At 43.4% G+C, this 21936-nt stretch overlaps 1 pseudogene; it reads right to left on the reverse strand.

Moving 5' to 3' along the window:
* Positions 1 to 1776: 1776 nt before the first annotated feature.
* Positions 1777 to 21630, reverse strand: LOC125454283 (conserved oligomeric Golgi complex subunit 3-like; annotated as a pseudogene).
* Positions 21631 to 21936: the final 306 nt, after the last annotated feature.

Genomic DNA, 21936 nt, shown 5'->3' on the forward strand with positions numbered 1-21936 from the left:
GCATTAATTTTAGCACCGCTGAGCTTTCAGGGATGAACACAGTAATGTTTGACATTCTTGTGAATACATTAAAACACTGAATAAAATTTTTATTGAATCAATTTTAACTGCTGTTTAATGCACTTCCTGTACATTAAAAGTAATTTCGCCTCCTTTACTCAGTAGTTTACAGATATGGCAGTGAATTTATTGAAACAGGATCTCCCATTGCAGTAGAGAAATAAAAGTGTCGAGGAGAAAGAAATGCTCAATTCACCAGTTAACAATCTATTCAAAAACTAACAATGAATTAACTCGCCTTTATGTGATGCCTCAGAACATCCTAAAGTGCTTTATAATCCAAAGAGCTGCTTTTGCAATAGGTCACTCTTGCAACATAGGTTACAAATTTGGACAGAGCAATATCATACAGAGATCAGTCTGATAATCCTTTAACGCTAATTTTTGAGGGATAAATACTGATCGTAATGAGAAGGAGACTCTCCCAGCCTTTTTTGAGAGCAGTGCCATGGGAATCTTTATCCTGAGAGGGGAAGTGATGTTCTGGTTTGATATTTCACTCAAAGGACAGAGCAGCCAGTGTGTGTTCCTTGTGTTTTATGTCACTGTGCAGTTAAGAGGTACACTCTTGATAACATCACTCTGTCACAGTATATGTCTCAAGGATATAAAAGACTCATTCTCCATCTTAACTCAGATCACTTGAAGCAATAGGATGGCATGGTCACACAGTGGTTAGCACTGCTGCCTCACAGGGTCAAGGACTCAGGTTCAATTCTAGTCTCAGGCAACTGTCTGTGTGGAGTTTGCATGTTCTCCCTGCATGGGTTTCCTCCAGGTGTCCTGGTTTCCTCTGGGTGCTCTGGTTTCCTCCCACAGTCAAAAGATATGTGTCTTAGGTGGATTGCTAAGTTGCCCTGTTGTGTCCAGAGATATGCAGGCTAGGTGCATTAGCCATTGGAAATGCAGGGTTAGTGGGATAGGGAAGTGGTTCTGGATGTGATGCTCTTCAGAGGGTCAGTGTGGGCTTGATGGGTTGAATGGCCGGCTCCCACACAGTAGGCATTCTGTGAAACTCTACTGGAAGCGTGCTGCTGAGTATTGCTCCATTGTAACAGAACATAGAACATAGAACAATACAGCGCAGAACAGGCCCTTCAGCCCTTGATGTTGCGCTGACCTGTGAACAAATCTAAGCCCCTCCCCCTACACTATCCCATCATTATCGATTTGCTTATCCAAGGACTGTTTAAATACCCCTAAATGCAGCTGAGTTAACTACATTGGCAGGCAGGGCATTCCATGCCCTTACCACTCTCTGAGTAAAGAACCTGCCTCTGACATCTGTCTTAAATCTACCACCCCTCAATTTGTAGCTTTGCCCTCTTGTATAAGCTGAAGTCATCATCCTTGGAAAAAGACTCTCACTGTCCACCCTATCTAATCCTCTGGCCATCTTGCATGTCTCCATTAAATCCCCTCTTAGCCTCCTTTTCTCCAGTGAGAGCAGACCCAAGTCCCTCAGCCTTTCTTCATAGGGCCTGCGCTCCAGATCAGGCAACATCCTGGTAAATCTTCTCTGCACATTTTCCAACACTTCCACACCCTTCCTGTCATGGGGCAACCAGAACTACACACAAAATTCCAAATGAGGCCACACTAGCATTTTGTACAGTTGCAGCATGACATCACGGCTCCGGAACTCAATCCCTCTACCAATAAAACCTAACACACTGTAAGCCTTCTTAACAGCACTATCAACCTGGGTGGCAACTTTCAGGGATTTTCCAGTTTGTCAGGGTATGCCCGGTTTCCAGGTGCAGGCTTTTAGCCCACAATATCTGTCTGAATGTAGATGTGTGTCCTATAGACTAGACGCTCTTGTACGTATTCTAGCATTTGTTTTGCTACTGCAGAAAAGGCATTGAGCTGCTCCAGAGATAATGGGAACTGCAGATGCTGGAGAATCCAAGGTGACAAAGTGTGGGGCTGGATGAACACAGCAGGCCAAGCAGCTTTTGTGCTCCTAAGATGCTGCTTGGCCTGCTGTGTTCATCCAGCCCCACACTTTGTTACATTGAGCTGCTCCGCATTGTTCTGCATGGGATCCTCCAACATCTCACTTTCCAGAATTCCGCACAGCTCCGACAAGGTCTCCAGGTGGTTGACGTGGATGATGAGTGGTTGAAACACATCATACCATGACAGGCACAGCTGCTCCAGCAGCTCATCTAGTCTGGGAGGTGGCTTCATAAAAAACTCATTGTATAGCCGATATTCATCTTGACGAACATGAACCAGAAAAGCACAACCACTTCGAACCAGAGCACAGTGATCCTTGTTATTTTGGCTGGTCAGGTCAGCAATAGTGGAGGCGATGCTTGGACCTAGAGGAAGTTCCCTTTGACCTAAGTAGCACTAATGGATCTCGCTGAGTAGCTGTTGATACTCAGAGCTTTTTTCAGCCCTTTGTTCTATCTGTTCAATTAGAGACCGCACTTTTGGAGCTGCTGCTCTGAACTTCACATAGAACAATGTAAAGGCATTATCGGTGATAGACATAACTGTGGGGTCCCTTTTTGTAAACTGAGTGGAGAGGTTCTGAAGCGTATTCACAGTGTAAGTCTTCATTAGGTGCATAGCTTTGGATAGGCATTGTTTAAACTTTGCTAAATAAACAGGATAATCTCTAAAGCCAGGATGCGACGATACATAGGTTATACAGTCATCTAACTTGGCCAGTGTAGATATAAATCCTTCACTATTCTCAGATGACGTGGGTGAATTCAATTTTGTATTTATATTTTCTAATTCATTGAAATACGAAAGCTTCTGCTGAATACTATCTGAGAGATCAACCAGCTCCGACTGTTCCTGCAGGAGCTGCTCACAAGCCTCATGCAGTGTTCCTGTCTTGGTGGACACAAAAGGTACTGTTTCTGCAAAGACTCCAAGTGTAGCAAGGCTCTGTTGACATAATTCAAGATTACATCACATTGCTCCTGAAAGCCATATAGATAATCCCTCATTTCTCTGTATTTTGCTCCTTTGTCTTGATCCATCCGTGCCTGTATCTTAGAGAATCAGGTGTGGAACTGCTGAGCAGTTTCAACTTTCTCAAATCATCATATAGCTAAGTGTTGACCGACACTTAAATGCAGTATTTGCACATTATAGTGACTTGTAAAATATGGGATACTTCAATACCACAATATCCACTCCCATTTTTTTCTGTTACAAGGAATAACATACATTTTGCTGCATCAGGTAAAACAATTCGTTAGCGGAAAAAGTCACGTCACAATGATATATGTATATATTATATATATGTATACTCAGTCCTGTACTGAATTTATATATTATATATATGTATACTCAGTCCTGTACTGAATTTATCATATTATCCTATGCCATGTGGTCAAGCCTCTGGTCTGGACCCTTCCTCACAGTTAAGAGGATTGGTTTCACAAGCAAGTCACAAATGTAATCTCTGCCATTTCTGAAGAAGGGCCCTGACCCAAAACATTAACTCTCCCGCTTCTCTGAAGCTGCCTGGCCTGCTGTGTTCCTTCAGCTCCGCACTGTTACCTCTGCCTCCAGCATCAGCAGTTATTATTTTCTCTGCAAATGAGCCTTGTTTTATTTTGCATCTTTTAATCAAGCTAAGTTCATTAAGGCTATGAAACACTGTCTTATTATAGAGGTATTACAAGCGTATCATTGCACATCACAAATGCATGTGCACCAGCCTTCAGCAGAAAAGAAACTTTCCAGGTACATGCTATTAAAGGTTTATAGTGGCCATTGTGAATTCTGGCTTGATGCCATTGTTACCTCTGCTATGCCAATGCATGTGGGCTGGAGTCCCACATTTTGCCCTCTGTAGCAAACTATTGTTTTATAATAAAAGTACATCAAATAGGGTTCTGAAAAAGAGCTATACTGCACTCAAAATCATTAACTCTATTTCTCTCCACAGATGCTTGCTGAGTTTCTCCAGCATTCCCTGTTTGTTGTTATTTCATAAGCCTCCTCGCATGTGTTTTAAGATGTTTTACTACATTAGAAATGCAAAATAACTGCAAATTGCGACTGAAAATAGGAAAGTGTAAATTTAAGGCCATCAAAATCTATGGCTATGCCCTAATTTAGACTAACTGCTTTACTTGCAAACTGATAGTTTTCAATTCAGGCCTCAACTTGTAAACTACTAGTAAATAGCTTTTATTGCATATTATTTAATAGTTAGTTATAACACATCTGAAATACAAGATTATTTGGCTCAATTGAAGAGTAAGTATGCATTACTCCAATACTCGCAAGCTGTGAGCACTAAGAAGAAACAGTGAAATATTGTACACTCCCTAGTGAAAACATATTGAATTAGGAGAAAATATAGAGAACAATGATTGGGTCCCTACCAGGACTATTGTTGATATTTTCTAACCAACCTGTTCTGTGACGTTTATAGAATCAGACAGTACAGAAACGACCCTTCAGCCCCTCAAGTCTGTACCACCAAATATATGATAAATCTACACGAGAGGGATATCAGCCAAGTGCAGACTGGTAGGACTATTTTAGTTTGGGATTATGATCAGTATGGACTGGTTGGATTGAGGGGTCCCGTTCCATGCTGTATGACTCTGGTCCCACTTTCCCACTCCAGCTGTTGCTCTCTCCCACTGCAACGCCCTGGTGATCTCTTCCAACCTAAGGCTCCTCGACCACATCCTGAAACAAACCCATTACTACAGCCACATCTCCCTTCTGTACGCTCCAATGAACACCACCTTCTGGTTGCCAGTCATTTCAACTACCCTGCCCACTCCCTTGGCAATATGTCCATCCTGAGCCTCCTCCAATGTCACGATGAGGCCACATGGAAACTAGAGGAACAGCACCTTATATTACACCTCAGGAGCTTACAGCCCAATGGCCTCAAAGTAGAATTCACCAGCTTCAAAATCTCCCCAGTACTGGCCACATCCCATATCCAATCCTCCCTCTCATCCTTGCCTCTTGACCTGACACAACATGCCCACCTTCCTTCTCACTTATCTGCCCACCCTTCCCACTGACCAATCTCCACAACCTCCTTCCTGCATCTACCTATCATCACCCCATCTACCTTTCCCCAGACCCACCTCTCCATTTATTTCTGAACTCAGTCCCCCTCCCCCGTCCTGATGAGGGGTCCCGAACTGAAACGTCGACTTTCCTGCTCCATTAATGCTGCTTGATGGCTGCGTTCTCCCGGCACCACACTGTGTTGATGGATCCATAGCCTGAATATTATAAAAAAACCAAAAGAACTGCGGATGCTGTAAATCAGGAACAAAAACAAAGTTGCTGGAAAAGCTCAGCAGGCCTGGCAGCATCTGTGAAGGAGAAAACAGTTAACGTTTCAGGTTCTTCTGAGGAAGGGTCAACGGACCTGTAACATTAACGCTGTTTTCTCCTTCCCAGATGCTGCCAGACCTGCTGAGCTTTTCCTGGAACTTTGTTTTTGAGCTTGAATGTAATGTCAATTCAGAGGACTCATCCAAATACAGCAAGCATTTTATCAACCGGCACCTATGGGACCTGGGGAGCGCTAATTGACCAACATTCTGGATAATCAAGAGATATCCGTAACGGCTCTAAATGCCGAGGCATCAACATCCCTAAAATTAAATCCATGTAAAAACATTAACATGCCACCTAAAATCAATGTAAAAGCACACAGTAAGTAAGAGGAACGTAATGAAGAGGGCACACACGTCACTGTCATGCTTTATTTACAGCATAAATATTTGGACATCGCAGTACATCGCGGCATCTGAGGTACATATTGTTGCCGGCTTATCAAGTGTCCTTGTGACTGGAAGGGTGCCAGTTAATACAAAGTTTATGCACTATTAAAAGGTTGCAAGGTTTCCTGCCTCAACTACCCTTCCGATGTATTCCAGACCCCTAACACCCTCTGGGTGAAAGGAATTTTCCTCAAGTCCCCTCTAAATCTCCTGCTTTTCACCTTAAAATTTATTGACCCTTTAACTAAGAGGAACGACTGCTTTCTATGTACCCTCATAATTATATATACCACCATCCGGACACCCCTCAAACCATCCAAACTTATCCAGCCTATTTTCATAGATAAGATGCTCCATGCCAAGCAATATTCTGGTGTATCTCCTTTGCAATCATTTCCTTCCTGAAGTGAGTGACCAGAAATCAAAGGTAGAGCTTTGTTGATGAACTTTAAAGCTCAGTTTCATAAGTGGATATAAAAAAGGCTTTGAGTTCAACGAAAAAACCAGCTCGTCATTTGTATTTGTGATATACCAAGCTAGTTCTGAATGATATTATTACGTAAGGATTTAAGAGCATTGATATCTTGCGGAGTTAATAGGAACTGCAGATGTTGGAGAACCTGAGTTTAAGAAGGTGTAGAATTGGATGAACACAGCAGGACAAGCAACATCAGAGGAGCAGGAAAGTTGACATTTCGGGCCTAGACTCTGCTTCAGAAAATTTTCCTGCCCGTCTGACGGTGCTTGGCCTGCTGTATTCATCCAGCTCTACACCTTGTCATCATTGATATCTTGCAGTTTTTTTTCTATTCACTTGTGGGATGTGGGCATCACTGGCTGGCCTGCAGTTCTTATCCACCCCTAGCTGCCCCTTGAGAAGGTCATGATGAGCTGTTTTCTTGAACTGCTGTAGCCCTCCTGCTGTAGGTTGACCCACAATGTCATTAGGGAGGGAATTCCAGGATTTTGACCCAGTGACAGTGAAGGAACAGTGATATATTTCCAAATCAGGATGGTGGGTGACTTGGAGGGGAACTTGGAGGTGGTGGTGTTCCTTTATGTTTGATGCCCTTGTCATTCTAGATAGAAGTGGGTTTGGAAGGTGCGGTCTGAGGATTTTTGGTGAATTTCTGCAGTACATCTTGTAGATAGTCCACACTGTTGCTACTTAGGGGTGGCACGGTGGCTCACTGGTTAGTACTGCTGCCTCACAGTGCCAAGGAACCAGGTTCAGCACCCCCCTCAGGTGACTGTCTGTGGAATTTGCACATTCTCCCTGTGTCTGTATGGGGTTCCTCCAGGTGCTCCGGTTTTCTCCCACAGTCCAAAGATGTGCAGATTAGGTGGACTGGCCATGCTAAATTGCCATAGTGTTCGGGGATATGTAGCTTAGGGGGATGGGTCTGTGTGGGATGCTCTGAGGATCAGTGTGGATTTGTTGGGCCAAAGAGCCTAAGAGACTAGAAAGGTTGATGAGGGTCGAGCTGTGGATGTGGTGTATATGGACTTCAGTAAGGCATTTGATAAGGTTCCCCATGGTAGGCTCATTCAGAAGGTCAGGAGGAATGGGATACAGGGGAACTTAGCTGCTTGGATACAGAATTGGCTGGCCAACAGAAGACAGCGAGTGGTAGTAGAAGGAAAATATTCTGCCTGGAAGTCAGTGGTGAGTGGAGTTCCACAGGGCTCTGTCCTTGGGCCTCTACTGTTTGTAATTTTTATTAATGACTTGGACGAGGGAATTGAAGGATGGGTCAGCAAGTTTGCAGACGACACAAAGGTCAGAGGTGTCGTTGACAGTGTAGAGGGCTGTTGTAGGCTGCAGCGGGACATTGACAGGATGCAGAGATGGGCTGAGAGGTGGCAGATGGAGTTCAACCTGGATAAATGCGAGGTGATGCATTTTGGAAGGTCGAATTTGAAAGTTGAGTACAGGATTAAGGATAGGATTCTTGGCAGCGTGGAGGAACAGAGGGATCTTGGTGTGCAGATACATAGATCCCTTAAAATGGCCACCCAAGTGGACAGGGTTGTTAAGAAAGCATATGGTGTTTTGGCTTTCATTAACAGGGGGATTGAGTTTAAGAGTCGTGAGATCTTGTTGCAGCTCTATAAAACTTTGGTTAGGCCGCACTTGGAATACTGCGTCCAGTTCTGGGCGCCCTATTATAGGAAAGATGTGGATGCTTTGGAGAGGGTTCAGAGGAGGTTTACCAGGATGCTGCCTGGACTGGAGGGCTTATCTTATGAAGAGAGGTTGACTGAGCTCGGTCTCTTTTCATTGGAGAAAAGGAGGAGGAGAGGGGACCTAATTGAGGTATACAAGATAATGAGAGGCATAGATAGAGTTGATAGCCAGAGACTATTTCCCAGGGCAGAAATGGCTAGCACGAGGGGTCATAGTTTTAAGCTGGTTGGTGGAAAGTATAGAGGGGATGTCAGAGGCAGGTTCTTTACGCAGAGAGTTGTGAGAGCATGGAATGCGTTGCCAGCAGCAGTTGTGGAAGCAAGGTCATTGGGGTCATTTAAGAGACTGCTGGACATGTATATGGTCACAGAAATTTGAGGGTGCATACATGAGGATCAATGGTCGGCACAACATTGTGGGCTGAAGGGCCTGTTCTGTGCTGTACTGTTCTATGTTCTATGTTCTATGTTCTAATTCCACACTGTCGGGTTTCTTTGTTCTATGGTGGAGGGAGAGGATGCTTGTGGATGTAGTGCCAGTCAAGCCGCCTGTTTTGTCCTGGATGGTGTCAAGCTTCTTGAGTGTTGTTGGGGCTGCACTCATCCAGGCAAGTGGGGAGTATTCCGGCACACTCCTGACTTGTGCCTTGTCGATGGTGGACAGGCTTTGAGGAGTCAGGAGGTGAGTTACTTGCTGCGGTGTTCCTAGCTTCTGGCCTGCTCTTGCAGCCACTATGTTGATGTGGTGAGTCCAGTTGAGTCAATGATAACCCCCAGGACATCGATAGCGGTAACATCATTGAATGTCAAGGGAAGTTGGTTAGATTGTCTCTTACTGGTGATGGTCATGTGCCTGGCATGTGTGTGGCACCAATGTCATTGTTCAGTTAGTTCAAAAGAAACACAGACCATATATTGTCATTTTATACTTTTAAACTTGGTCATAATAGGTATAAAAATATCCCTAAGAAGAAACACCAGATGAAGATGGTTACATTAGTGAGAAAGATCCTGTGGTGTTTAGTGTAGTTGCTGTTAAGGAAGTATGCAACTGAGATTACTTTTCACTTTAACCTGCAGGCTATAAAAGGGGAAATAATTGATCTGTAATCATTGAAAAAGGTGAAGGATAGATCAGAGCACAGAAACCAGAGGGGAAAGGTTGACTCAGTTAGGCCCCTGACATTGAGAAGTCTCACATAAGTGAGGGAGAGACTTGGTTGAGAGATCTACAGGACTGGCTGCTCAATATTTCGGAGTTTGGTCGTTGACTTGCTCACTGAGTTGGCTTATTTTTGTTCAGACATTTCATCACCACGCAAAGTGACATCACTGGAGCCTTGCCCACAACCCAAGCCACAGATCTTTGCCAAAGCTTTAGGTTCTCGTGTTTTGTTGTTTTAACTGAGTTAGAGAAGAAGGTAAAAGAGGTGGAGGAGCTGTATTACTAATCAGGGAGAATGTTACTTCTGTGCTCAGAGAACACACTGGAGAGGTCATCCACACAGGCAATATGGTGAAGCTCAAAAATAAGAGGGGCGCAGTCACTCTGATTGGATTATATTGTGCCCCCCCACTTCACCTCAACAGCTACACAGAAGTTGATGAACAAATACGCAGGCAGATTATGGAAAGATGCTTTGAAACAATTGTTATAGTAGGTCACTTTAACTTACCAGGAATTGACTAGGACTGCCATAGAGCAAGAGGCTTAGACTGGGTGGAAGTTAAATGCATCCAGGAGGATTTCTTGATACAGTCTGTGGATGGTCCAACTGGAGGACGGGGCCAAAGTGGACCTTTTTTTGGCTGATGAGCTGAACCAGGTAACCGACCTTTTAGTGGGAGAGCATTTTGGTAACAGTGATCACAACTTCTTAAGTTTTGAGATAGCTATGAACATGGATAAGCCAGGGCCTAGTGGCAAGGCAGTAAACTGGGGAGGGCAAATTACATCAGTATGAGGCAGAAGCTAGGGAGTGTTCATTGGGAGGAGCTGTAATCAGGCAATTCTACATTTGACATGTGGGAACTGTTTAAAGACCTGCTGGGCAGAGTTCAAGACCAGCATGATCCAATAAGGAGGAAGGGCAAGGATGGCAAGGTAACAGACACTTAGATCATGAGACAGGTTGTGAATTCAGTCAAAAGGGAGAAAAGAAGCATATGTATGTTTTAGGGAGGTAAAATCAGGCAGGGTTCATGAGGAATACAAAGAAAGCAGAAAAGCCTTTCTCCTCTCACTTAAATTTTTTCCCCCTAGTCTTAAATTTCTCCACCCTGGGGAAAAGACACCTGCTACTCACCTTATCTATACCCCTCATTATTTTATAAACACCTAGAAAGTCATGTCTCAACCACCTATGGTCCAGAGAAAAGAGTAGGTTGGGCCTTTATTCATTGGAATTTGAAAGAATGAGAGGCAATTTTATTGAAACATGTTGGAATCTTAAGGGACTCACCAAGGGCGATGTGGAAAGATTGTTTCCTGCTTCTGGGAGTGTCTGGAACCAGAGTGCATAATCTCAGAATAAGGGGCAATCATTTAAGACAGCATTGAGGAACAATTTTATTTCACAGTGAGTAGTGAATCAATGGGATTCTCAGCGGGCTTTTCAGGCTGATTCATGAAGTATATTCAAGACTGAGACAGGTCAGTAAGGGAATCAAGCATTAGAGGGAAAAGGCAGGGAAGTGGAGTTCAGGAGTATCAGGTCAGCCATGAGCTCATTGAGTGGAAGAGTAGACTTGACGTGTTGAAAGTACTGTGGAGAAGAAGTGCAAGAGACGGAGGAAATGGAGTGCTTAATGGCATGGTGTAAAGACAACAGCCTGTCCATGAATGTCAGAAAAATGAAGGACATTGACTTTACGAAGCAGAATGGAGGACACGACACATGCCCCTCCCCTCCCGCAACACACCACACACCCCCTGTCTGCATTAACAGTGCTGAGGTGGAGATGGTTGAGAGCGTTAAGTTCCTGGGAGTGATGTTCACCAACAATCTGTCCTGGCCCACCCGTGCTAACAGTACAGTCAAGAAAGCACAACAATGCCTATGCCTCCTCAGGAGGCAAAGGAAATTCAGCTTGTCCACAGGCGCTCTTACCAATTCTTATAGGTGCATCATAGAAATCATTGTACCTGGGTGCATCACAGTGTAGTATGGCAACTGCTCCGCCCAATGCTGAAAGAAACTACAAAGACTTGAGAACACAGCCCAGTCCATTATGCAAACCAACCTTCCATGCAGTGACTCCATTTATGCTTCCCGCTGCATCAGGAATGGAAGCAACATAATCAAAGACCCCTTCCACCCTGGTTACACTCTCTTCCACCCACTTCCATTTGGCAGAAGATATAGAAGTTTGTATAAACGTGCAAACAGATTCAAGAACAACTTCTTCCTTGTTGTTATCAGACTTTTGAATTGGCCTCCCAGGTGTTAATTCTGATCTCTCTCTGTACTTTCTCAGTAGCTGTAACATTATATCCCACTGTTACCCTGATGCACTTGTAAAATATGATCTGCCTGTAAACCACGTTAACACAACACTTTTCATTGTACCTCGGTACATGTGACCAGGATGAATCAAATCAAAGCAAAAGCTCACAAACCAAAATTCACCATCTCCTGATTTTGATCTTCCACTTCAAAAGCGATGATGCTCAATTCATCACTTTTCTTACCTCTGCTAAAAATGTATGATTTGCAGTAGAGTACTCATTTGGAGAGGGAGGAAAAGTAAAGCAGATATTTAGCAGCTGTGTTGATTCATCACATGCATTGACAAAAAGCTTGCAAATCAGTTTGTGGCTGAGGCCAGAACTAGGAGACTTTTTTTTAATTAGGTGTCACCCTTTCAGGTCAGAAATTAAGGGATTTTTTTTCTCTCTCAGAGGATTGTGCGACTTTGGAAACTCTTTGCTCTCAAAAGCAGTGAAACCACAGTCATTGAATATTTTTAAGGCAAAGGTAAAGAGATTCTTGTTGGGGAGAGGAACCAAAGGTCACTTGGTGTAGATGGGAATGTTGAATTTGAAATGCAAACAAATGACCTTATTAAATATTGGAGCTGGCTCAAAGCTCCAAATGGATTACTTCTGGTCTCAATTGATACGTTCATATGCTTCAGAGAATAAGAAAGTGCGTATAAAGTGTTTTGGAGTGCTGTATGGATGTGTAAGGTGCTGTATTAATGCAAATTGTAATTGTTGTGCAATGCCCCATTGCCATGGGTAGTGACACTCATTTCCTCCTCTCTGTGTTGTCATGTTTCAGTGGAGTAACACACTGAAAATGAAACCCCACCATAACAAAGATTTTATAAAAGTTTGTAAAATGCCCCTATTTACCTGTTTATAGACCGTGGATGACAGAAAGCACAGGTGAAATTTCTGCTCTTTACAAGGATTATCATTGATTACAAATGAATAAAACCTCGTTACAAATGAACAACTATCAACTGTCAACATATTAACTCTTCAAATTAAAATCTGATGCTATTATGAAACTCCCCTTACACGCACATTCAGACAGACACAAACATAATTAGCGCGACAGATGGGGGAAAGACAGGGAAGGCAATTCAATGGCCCTTGTCCACAGGATATACCGAGATGATTGTTTTGAGTCACCAGGACTTGTTGTTTAACAGAATATCTCTTCTCCATGTACACCCATTGCCTCTAGGAAGTATAGGTTCACAATTTATGAAGTCTCCGGCTTATTGGTTAAAATGGAAGCTAAATTGGTTTTCTTCAGGTTTTAGATGCATTTTACTGCAGAGACAAAAACTGAATCTTTCAATCGGAGATCCAAATGCTTCTGACTGGTTCAACTGGGAGGCAATCACATGGTTGTTGGCAGGTAGAAAAACTTCCTCATCAACAGCTGAACATTACTCTACAAACCAAACTCCCCAAATCACTGCAGTCCTATCAGACTACAGGACTACCAAGATGTTATTGGGCGATCCAGAACTTTGAGCCGGCAGAGGTGAGGGAATGCTCATAAATGTTTGGAGAGTATCATGTAACTGGTGAACGAGGAGAAAACAATATAAAACAAAACATCTAATAAACCTGAATTCACTTTTAGAGAGCTTATATTTGAGGTAGCAGAAGACTAGGCTAATGGCTAAAATGCCAGAAAATATTCTTTCTTAATTTAACATAGGCCTCTTGGGGGTTAATTTATCAGTGTTTCAGGAGTCTCTCGGATTAAAATTTAAATGATATATACATCACTTAGATATATGCAGGTTATTTTGTCGTGGATCTAGTGAATTACGTGATTTTTTAAAGATACCAACATTGTTTGAGTTCAGACAAGTGATTTATCATGGATAACAAGGTGTAGATCTGGATGAACGCAGCAGGCCAAGCAGCATCAGAGGAGCAGAAAAGCTGACACTTGGTGTCTAGACCCTTCTTCAGTAATGTGGGAGGGGAAGGGGGTTGTGAAATAAATAGAGAGAGAGGGGGAGGTGGGTAGAAGATGGATAGAGGAGAAGGTCGGTGGAGAGGAGACAGACAGGTCAAAGAGGCGGGGATGGAGGCAGTAAAGGTGAGTGTAGGTGGGGAGTTAAGGAGGGGTTAGGTCAGTCCAGGGAAAATGGACAGGCCAAGGAGCGGGATCAGAATGTTAGTAGGTAGGAGATGGAGGAACATTAAGGAGACTGTCAGAGGTGAATTGATATTTATGCTCCACAAACAAACCTGCTGCCTTGCTTGAACCTGTGTTATGCAAGGGCTGCATTGACCTTTCCTGAGTATTACTGAAGCTGTCTCACATAACATTGCAAGTAGTCAGTGGATTCCACATTTTGTAAGTGGTAGGAATTCCTTTCACCTTTCTACTGTCTAAGCTACTTAGCCCTTGTTGTTGCACTGTCCAAACTAAGGAGTTTATTATCTTTTTTTGCCATTTGTGTGGGAGGTCGAACTCTATTTTATCTCGTAAAGTATTGCTTCTCAAATCCACTGTCCACGGTCCTGCCAGCAGGCGAGAGTGTAGCATGATCAAGTTATACATTGAAGAACCAGCAAATAGCTCTGATTTATGAACCAAACTGCCTCTACCACCACTGCTCAGCAGCAACAGTGTGCACCATCAATGTGATGCATTGCAGAAATTCACGAAGGCTCCTTTGACTTACCTTTGAGAAACACAACCAGTACTATCGAGAAAACAAAGCCAGTAGATGCATGAGAACCTACAAGTTCACAAATGTCTAAGTAAATACCAAAAGAATTGGGGATACTGCAAATCATAAAAAAAACACAAGAAATTGCTGGAAATCCTCAGCTGTTCTGGTGTGAGCTTTTCCAGCAATTTCTGTTTTTGTTTAGTTCACTGATATTCTTTAGGGAAGGAAACTGCCATCCTCACCTGGTCTGGCCTACATGTGACTCCAGACACTCAGCAAAGTTGTTGACTCTGACCTGTCCTCCTGCAACAGGGATAAAGTTCCCTTTGTCCTTACCTATCATCCCATCAGATTCCACAGTTAGAAGATCATCAGACATCATTTCCACCACCTCCAGCGAGATGCCACCACCAGACACACATTCCGCTCCACTCCTTTATCCGCCTTCTGCAGGGATCGTTCTCTCTGAGACACCCTGGCCCACTCTTCCTTCACCCCCAACAACCCCACAGCACCTTCCTCTGCAACTGGCAAAAGTGCAACACCTGCCCATTTGCCTCCTCCCTCCCCAGTATCCAAGGCCCTAACATACTTTTCAGGTGAAGCAACACTTCACCTGCACTTCCCAGAATCTAGTCAACTGCGTTCGGTGCTCACAATGAGGTCTCCTCTACACTGGGGAAACCAAGCGTAGATTGGGTGACCACTTTGCAAAACATCTACATTCTGCTCACAAAAAAGGACCCTGAACTACCTGACGTTTCGAGCATGGGCACATCATCCGAAACGTCAGCTTTTGTGCTCCTGAGATGCTGCTTGGCCTGCTGTGTTCATCCAGCTCCACACTTTGTTATTCCCAGAATGTTATTTAGGTCTCTAGATTAACAGTCCAGCGATAATACTACTGGGCATTGCCTCCCTGCTAAGACTACGGTAGAGATTCTGATCCCTTCCTATTCACCAAATAGAATCATTAGCCACTGGAATCATTATTACAACGTTAATAACCATTATTATACATTTTACTGATTCCTCCTTACTCTATAATATCAACTTTTCCTCTACATCATAATTTGATGATATAGTCATAGAATCACACAGTACAGAAATAAACTATTTGCCCCTTTCTGCTCTTTGAAAGAACTGTGCAATTTAATCCCACATCTCAGTTTCCTCCTCATAATCCAGCAATTTAATTCTTTTCTTAATACATGTGGCATGCCTCTGTGATGTAGCTCCTTGGGTCAAACATCACTGCCTCTCGTATATGCTCTGAACACTGCACTATACATTGGTTCATTTTAACAAACTTTTAATTAAGTTTAAACTTTTAAAGGCATCATGGTGCATAGACAGAAAGAGGGAATGTGACATTGAGATAAAGGATTGGCCATAATCGTACTGAATTTCAGAACAGGCCTACATTCCAATTGAAATCTAAGGACAGATTTAGCCATGTGCCCAATTGAAATCTACAAGCTTTTTTTGTGGGAGACTTATCAACATTATTCTATGCTGTATCTCCAGCCTCCTCTGGCTTCATATTCACATCCCACAACACTTTAGCATCTTCGTTATTTCGGCCAATGACTAAATGCACCAGGATATCTGTGTTATCAAGTGACTCACGATTTTCCTAGACTTCCCACTGACATGTAATGATCAGATTAAAAGGCTTCCGAGAAAGATTATTGATTTCTTTAGCCTGTCTTAACACACTGGAGAACATCGATTTTCTCAAACTGCACCACAGATCACTTTGCTTAGGATTATGCTGCAGTCAGGCATGTGCCTCAATCTGTTATGTTTAAATCATTCTGAACATGCCGTGCTTACAGAGCTGTAAGAAAACAGAAGAAGAATCTGTGCACAGTGGTTTAACAGTTATTTCCAAACTGTGATGTGAGCATAGGAGCAGGAGTATATCATTTAGCCCCACAAACCTATTATTTCATTCAACAAATTTTTGCAGATCCATTCCTGAAAAGCATTTGCCTGTTTTAACACTGTGACGCTTCAGGTCGCTAGACAAAAATAATATCTATTAATCTCACTTTTCAACTGACTCCCAGCCCTCAATGTCTCCTTAACTTTGGAGGCTCGGTCATTACCCATCTCTAACTGACCAGCAGTCAGCTAAAAGTCAAGCACATTTCAGTGGGTCTCAAGTCACATGTAATGTCCATAACATCATCTATCTTTTTCTCAAATTTACGAAGCAACACAGCCTTTCTGTGATTGCAAATTCCACAGGTTGAGTGGAAGAAATCTTTCCTCATCTCAGTTGTAAATGACATTCCCAATATTCTGAGATTGTGACTCCTGGTCGGGACTCACCAAAACACGTTTTCTGCATCGCACCTATCTAGCCTTGTTAGAGTTTTATGTATTTCATACGTTTGATACTTCAGTGCAATATAATGAATACACAGCTGAGGGATGGATGGACTTACATTTATACAGTGACTTTCAGGACTTTTTTAAATTCATGCATGGGATATAGCATCACGAGCTCCATCAGCATTTATTGCCCATCTGTGGTTGCCCAGGGGACAACCACATTGTTGTGGGCTAGGAGGCATATGCAAAAATGGCTATTTCCTTCCCTGAGGGACATTTGTGAACCAAATAGCTTCTTCCTGACAATCAGCAATGTAGTCACCATTAATTCCAGATTTTTATTCCATTGAACTCAAACTCCACCATCTGTCATGATGGGATTTGAACCCAGGTCTTCCGAATGTTATCTGGAGTAACAATCCAGTGATAATACCACCAGACTATCACCTCCCACTGCTCTCAGGCCATGCCAATGTGCTTTATTGCTAATGCAGTACTTTTGAACAGCAGGCATCTTTACAATATGGGAAAATTTGCTCAATATTTTGTGTGCAGCAAGATTCCAAACATGACCAGCTGATCTGATTTAATGAATATCACTAATAAGGAATAAAAATACTATGGAAGACTCCCTTGCTGTTCTTTGTAGAGTGGCCACAGCATTTTTAGTCTCCACCTGAAGCAGCCAGCGGTTCTTCAGTTTAACAGCTCAGCAGAAAGAGTCACCTCTGATAGCATTGCACTCACTCAGCCAGATCATCACCTCAATACATCACTTCAAGTCAGCCAAGCTCCTCGACTCAAAATGCAAACTTAAATCGAGACAGGTGCAGGCTTAGCAAATGCCACTCATTCGCAACGAATCATTCCTTTTGGTTTTGAAGTGTCATTTACTGACGTCTCTCACTCTGAAAAATAAAACCTGTTTCTATCTTTTTAATGAATTTACAGCCTACCTGACTTTCCCCAATCAGAGATAATATTTCTCTGGTGTTGACAGCTCGAAATATGTTGATTAATAATAATAGGGAGTATGCAATGTCATTGCTCAAATAGGCAGAGATTTTGCGATCCAGATACACAAGACATGAAATAGAGCCAGTTGTTCCTTAAGGACTTCTAATTGTAGGGCAGTTTTATTTACTGTTTATCTTCATTTTCATTGCTCCTCAGTATTTAATAACTTGTTGTTGAATTTTAAACTTCAATAAGCAGGCATTATTTCCCCATGAGGCTCAGTCTGCTCTTTTGGATGTACAAGATGATCTTGTGACACTAGATTGAACGAAAGCAAGGGAATTACCTCCTGTGTCATTGAGTCAAAGAGTTGAATGGCACAGAAACAGACCCTTTGGTCCAACTCGTCCATGCCAACCAGATATCCTAAACTAACCTATCCCCGTTTATCAGCGTTTGGCCCTCAATCCTTCTAAACTCTTCTTATTCATAGAGCATCTAGATGCCTTTTAAATGTTGCAACTGTACCAGCCTCCATCACTTCCTCTGGCAGCTCATTCCATACACGCACCACCCTCTGTAAGCAGAGGTTACCCCTCAGGTCCCTTCTAAATCTTTCGCCTATCACCTTAAACCTACGCCCTCTAGTTTTAGACTCCCCACCCTAGGAAAAAGACCTCATCTATTTACCGTATCCATGCCCAAACTTTATAAGTTCACCCTTCAGCCTTTGAAGCTCCAGGAAGAAAAAATCCTTCAGCCTATTCAGCCTCTCCCTATACCTCCAACCCTCCAGTCCGGGCAACATCCTTTCAAACCGTTTCTGCACGGCCTCAAGCTTAACAACATCTTTCCTTTGGAAAGGTGACCAGATCTGTATGCAGTATTCCAAAAGTGGCCTCACCAATATCTTATACAGCAGCAACATGATGTCTTGGTTCCTATACTCAGTGTTCTAACCAATGAAGGCAAATGTACCAAATGCCTTCTTTACCATCCTGTCCTGTCCAAAAATTACTTTTTATTCAATATCTGGCCCCATACGTTTACCAGGCTGGTTCTAAACAGGAAGGGTTGTCTTATGAAAACAGATGGAGCAGTTTAGTCCTCTGGAGTTTAGGAGAATGAGAGGAGATTTAACTGAGGCATGTAAGATTTTAAAGGGGATTGACAAAGTAGGGGTAGAGAGGATGTTCCTCATGTGGGACAAGCCAGAATGGGAGGTCATTGTTGAAAGGGTAGAAGATTCTGAACAAGGTGAAGTGAAATTACTTGTCTCAAAGCGTTGCAAATCTGTGGAAATTGCTAGCCCAGAGTGTGGTGAATGCTGGGACGTTGAGTAAATTTAACGAAGGGATAGACAGATTTTAAACTAGTGATGGTTGACCTGCACCTAAAGGCACAAAGCAGACATATCCCCTCTAAAAATAAAAATGATACAACCGAATCTGGAGCCCCATGATTATCTAGAAAAATACAAGGGAGGCTAAACTGAAAAGGAAAGCTTATGATAGTCTCAAAAAACTCAACACTGCAGGTAACATTGAGGCTTAAAGAAAATACAGGTCTCAAGTTCAAAAAAGAAATAAGGATATCAGAGGTCATGAAAAGATATGAATAGGAACAGTAAAGGAAAATGCAAAGATGTTTTACCAGTATATAAAGGAGCAAAATGATAGTTACGAAAAAGTGGTATCTATCAGAGATGAGGATGGGAACTTGTTTGAAGATACAGAAAAGATATGGGAAGAATTTTAATTTTTTTTTGCCTCCATACCCACAAAGGAATTGGAAGATATGGATATAGGAATCAAAATGGTGCAGCATATAATTTTGGACAAAATCATGGAATCCTTAGAGTGTGGAAACATGCCATTCAGTGCAACAAATCTACACAAACCATCTGAAGATGATCCCACCCAGATCCATCCAATAACCTTACATTTCCCCATGGCTAACACACCTAACCTACATATCCCTGAACACTATGGGCAATTTAGCATGGCCAGAGCACCTAGCCTGCACATCTTTGGAAGAAACCAGAACACCCAGAGAAAACCCAAACAGACTTTGAGAGATCATGCAAACTCCAATCAGACAGTCACCCACATCTGGAATTGAACCCGGGTCCTTAGTGCTGTAAGGCAGCAGTGTTAACCACTGAGCCAACGTGGCACCCAGCAGGGAATAGTCACAATGAGAAAGGAAATGTTCGAGCAATGGGAATCGTTCAAATGGACAAGTTGCCAGGCCCAGATGGATTATTGTCAAAGCTGTTGAAAGAGGCCACAGAGAAAGTAATAGATGTTCTGAGGATTATTTTCCAATCTTCACGTGACAGAGGTAAGGTGCTAAAGGACTAGATGAATTTCAATATGGTTCTGTTGTTTAAAAAGGGTCCAAAGGAAATGTCAAACAATTAAAGCCCATTAGTCTAACTTGGATGCCACGCAAATTGTTAAAATCAACCCTGAGAGATCAGATAGACTGTCACTTTGAAAGGCATGGAGTAGTCAGGGATAATAGGAACTGCAGGTGCTGGAGAATCTGAGATAACAAGGTGTAGAGCTGGATGAACACAGCAGGCCAAGCAGCATCTTAGGAGCAGGAAGTCTGATGTTTCGGGCCAGACTCTTCATCAGAAATGTGGGAGGGGAAGAGGGTTCTGAAATTTAAAAAAGGAGAATGGGAGAGGTGGATAGAAGATGGATAGATGAGTAGATAAGTGGAGAGGAGACAGGCAAGTTAAAGAAGCGGGGATGGAGCCAGTAAAGATAAGTGTAGGTGGGGAGTTAGGGAGGGGATAGGTCAGTCTAGGGAGGATGGACAGGTCAAGCGGGCGGGTTGAGGTTAGTAGGTTGGAAATGGGTGCGTGGCTAAAGGTTGGCGGAGGGGATAGGTGAGAGGAAGAACGGGTTAGGGAGGCGGGGTCGAGCTGGGCTGGCTTTGGGATGCGGTAGGGGAAGGGGAGATTTTGAAGCTTGTGAAATCCACATTAATACCATTGGGCTGCAGGGTTCCCAAGCAGAATATGAGTTGCTGTTTCTGTAACCTTCAGGTTCCATCATTGTGGCACTGCAGGAAGCCCAGGATGGACATGGCATCTGAGGAATGGGAGGGTGAGTTGAAATGGTTTGCGACTGGGAGGTGCAGTTGTTTACTGCGAATCAAGCGTAGGTGTTCTGCAAAGCAGTCCCCAAGTCTCTGCTTGGTTTCCCCAATGAAGAGGAGGCCACAACAGGTACAGCGAATGCAGTATACCACATTGGCAGATGTGCAGGTGAACATCTACTTGATGTGGAAAGTCTTCCTGGGGCCTGGGATGGGGGTAAGGGAGGAGGTTTGGGGGCAGGGTGTAGCACTTGATTGTCAGCATGTCCTCGTTAAGGGATAGCTATGCCATCCAAATTTGATTGAACACTTTGAGGAAGTGACAAGGAGATCCATGAGAATAGTGCAGTGGATGTTGTCTACATGAGCCATATGCAGGAGGATGGAATTAGAAAGAGCATCTGGGTGTCTTTGGATCAGCATGAACAAGATGGGCCAAATTGCCCCCTTCTGTGCGGTATCATCTCCATGGTTCTATTTTCTAGGGTAAAGAGAATGGAAGCTAGGGCGGTTGCATACTCCTCTTGCAGGATGAGGGAGCTAAAGATTACTGCTTGTGTGCCTTCTGATTTCACCTACTAGAAGTGCACCCAGCTCCAGCCCTTCACAGACCGTGTCAGGGAACTGGAGCCGGGGCTGGATGAACTCCAGATCATTTAGGAGGCTGAGGGGGTGATAGATAAGGAAGTAGTCACACCCAACATACAGGAAAAAGTTAGCTGGGTGACTGTCAGGGATGGGAAAGGGAATAGGCAGACAGTGCAGGGACTCCCTGTGGACGTTCCCCTCAGTAATATGTAGACTGTTTTTGATACTGTTGGGAGAATGACCTACCAGGAGAAAGCCATAGCAGCCAGGTCCCTGGCACTGAACCTGACTCTGTGGCTCAGAAGTCAAGGGGGGAGAATAGGACAGCAATAGTGATAGGAGATTCACTGGTTAGGGGAACACACAGGAGATTCTGTGGTACCGAGCGAAATTCCTGGATAGTATGTTGCCTCCTGGGTGCCTTGGTCAGAGATGTCCCAGACGGGGTCTTCAGGATTCCTAAGTGGGAGGGAAAGCAACCAGAAATCGTGGTACACATTGGTACCAATGACATAAATGGGAAATGGTCTGAGAACCTGAAAAGTGATTAAAGGTAGTTAGGATGAAAGTTAAAAGCCAGGATGAGCAGAGTAGTAATCTCAGGATTGCTATTGGTGCCACAGGATAGTGAGGCTAGAAACAGAGAGAGAGAGCGCAGCTGAACATGTGGCTACAGAGTGGGTGTAGGAGGGAGAGCTTCAGATATGTGGATCACTGGGATACCTTCTGGGGAAAGTGGTACCTGTACAGGAAGGATGGGTTGCACCTGAACTGGAGGGGCACCAATATTCTGGTCCAGAGGTTT

This window comes from Stegostoma tigrinum, chromosome 7 (genome assembly GCF_030684315.1).
Source record: "Stegostoma tigrinum isolate sSteTig4 chromosome 7, sSteTig4.hap1, whole genome shotgun sequence".
Classification (NCBI taxonomy): Eukaryota; Metazoa; Chordata; class Chondrichthyes; order Orectolobiformes; family Stegostomatidae; genus Stegostoma; species Stegostoma tigrinum.